The 2,500-nt window shown below is 58.6% G+C and overlaps 1 non-coding gene across 1 annotated transcript in view; it reads left to right on the top strand.

Annotated features, from left to right (window-relative positions):
* The first annotated feature begins 1,701 nt into the window (after positions 1–1,701).
* The window catches only part of LOC124728395, a 1,909-nt gene continuing 1,110 nt past the window's right edge, over positions 1,702–2,500 (top strand). Inside the window, exon 1 of the ribosomal RNA XR_007007355.1 lies at positions 1,702–2,500. This exon is cut by the window's right edge and continues 1,110 nt beyond it. This is a non-coding gene — a ribosomal RNA (small subunit ribosomal RNA).

Genomic DNA, 2,500 nt, shown 5'->3' with positions numbered 1-2,500 from the left:
TGCCCGCACCCCTGTGTATCGCTTCATGTTAAACACCTTGCAAGTCTTGCTCACTTTCCACATGCTCCTGCTGTACACTGTAATGTGGATGGCAGCAGGACGTACATGCCGCCCCTCCCCACGTCCCCACCTTGCCCCCTGCCTTCGCAAGCTGGTTGGTGAGAAGTTTGCATGTTCAATGCCCTTCGCATGCGACGTACTCAGGCTACGTTGTGGTGCGGCCTGTGTCAACTGTCCGCTGATGTCGTACGCGTGAACCACAATCTGTACTGCACATTCGTCCTTATGTACTGAATGATACATCGTGGCACATGTGTGACCGCACAACGACTGCGCCCAAAAACGGCGGACCATACAGTGCAAATATTGTGCACGCAGCTACGTGTCGTCTCCCTATGAGAGCTGGATTGCAGTGTGGTACGCCATAGAGACGTGTGGGAGGAACGGACGCCGTGGATGGCGATCAGCATGAGCTGTCTGTTGATGTATTCGGACCTAGTCGTCTCTCCTCACACACCGTGATGGCATGGTGCACCGCGTTCCATATCTGCGACATGCTACAGAGGCCGGTTGACAGTCGTTCGAGCAATGGACATCGCATACGTACGGGGGCCACCTTCCACGTATTGTCTAGGCGTGCACATTTTGTTGCGTGTATGTGGGCAGACGTAGTGTGGCGTGACACCTGACACAGGCATGCAATAATCGTTGAAGTTGCAAATGGCGATGGACGCCTGCGTTTTCTGGTGAAGTTACGCAAATGAACAAATGGTAACCTGTTGTGGTGCGGTTGTTCTCGCTAGGGGTGAATCGGTGATGGCGACGATAGGTTGAGGTACTAACCGGTTGTTCCAGCGATACCCACCATGCCGACGAAACTGAACGGCATCTGGGTGTGAAGCGATACGCGGCGGTGGCTGGGTGGGACCGTCCCCGGCCGGTGAGGGGGCGCCTCCCGGCGTGCTGGCCGCGCGGTGCGTGGGCGCACGCGCTACAGCCGGCTGGTGGGGGCGGCCAGTGGCAGGCGCGCCGGCCGACGGACGCGGCAGGCGTCGCAGCTGCGCGCCGGCGCACCCTGCGCGCGGCGCCGTGCGGCCAAAGTAGGTCCTCGCGGGCCCGGTGCGAAGCGCGGTGGACATCTTCAGTGTGCTGGTCCGATTGAGGACTGTGTGCGTTGAGGATGCGCCGCCGCCCGGCGCTCGGCGCCGCGACGCCGTCTGCTGCTCGGTCGCCCCAGCGGTTCTCGCTGGTGGTTTGTATCGCAGCTGTGCGGATGTGTTGGCGCGTGCGCTGTGCTGGGAGAGTTCGCTTCGGCACCCAAGTGGGGCTTTTGTCCTTCTGTGGCGCTGGCGTTGGAGCTGCCGGTCACCGTAGGTGGCGCGTGTTGTCTCCCGCCGGCAATGCCACGACAGCACGCTCCCGGGCCTCTGTCGGCAGCGGCAAGCTCAGTTGGGAGCACGGGTGGTCGCACCGAAAGCGTCTACTCGCCTAACTCCGGGCGATTGCGCCTCTCTCGAACCCGACCAAGTACTTGGGACGGCGCTGCGCGCCGCCGGGACCTGAGAGGGTTTCGAGGTGTATTGTGCAGGGGAGCTCAGCCTCCTCCTGTTTGCAGAATGATTGAGCGGACGCTTGCGTGTTCGCGCGGGCCCCCGGGACACACTCCCGGGCGGCCGGCTGCTCAGCTCTAGTTGACGCAGCTCCCTGGTTGATCCTGCCAGTAGTCATATGCTTGTCTCAAAGATTAAGCCATGCATGTCTCAGTACAAGCCGCATTAAGGTGAAACCGCGAATGGCTCATTAAATCAGTTATGGTTCCTTAGATCGTACCCACGTTACTTGGATAACTGTGGTAATTCTAGAGCTAATACATGCAAACAGAGTCCCGACCAGAGATGGAAGGGACGCTTTTATTAGATCAAAACCAATCGGTCGGCTCGTCCGGTCCGTTTGCCTTGGTGACTCTGAATAACTTTGGGCTGATCGCACGGTCCTCGTACCGGCGACGCATCTTTCAAATGTCTGCCTTATCAACTGTCGATGGTAGGTTCTGCGCCTACCATGGTTGTAACGGGTAACGGGGAATCAGGGTTCGATTCCGGAGAGGGAGCCTGAGAAACGGCTACCACATCCAAGGAAGGCAGCAGGCGCGCAAATTACCCACTCCCGGCACGGGGAGGTAGTGACGAAAAATAACGATACGGGACTCATCCGAGGCCCCGTAATCGGAATGAGTACACTTTAAATCCTTTAACGAGTATCTATTGGAGGGCAAGTCTGGTGCCAGCAGCCGCGGTAATTCCAGCTCCAATAGCGTATATTAAAGTTGTTGCGGTTAAAAAGCTCGTAGTTGGATTTGTGTCCCACGCTGTTGGTTCACCGCCCGTCGGTGTTTAACTGGCATGTATCGTGGGACGTCCTGCCGGTGGGGCGAGCTGAAGGCGTGCGACCGCCTCGTGCGTGCTCGTGCGTCCCGAGGCGGACCCCGTTGAAATCCTAC

Source organism: Schistocerca piceifrons, unplaced genomic scaffold (genome assembly GCF_021461385.2).
Source record: "Schistocerca piceifrons isolate TAMUIC-IGC-003096 unplaced genomic scaffold, iqSchPice1.1 HiC_scaffold_1158, whole genome shotgun sequence".
Taxonomy (NCBI): Eukaryota; Metazoa; Arthropoda; class Insecta; order Orthoptera; family Acrididae; genus Schistocerca; species Schistocerca piceifrons.
This window is presented reverse-complemented; position numbering and strand designations above follow the sequence as displayed.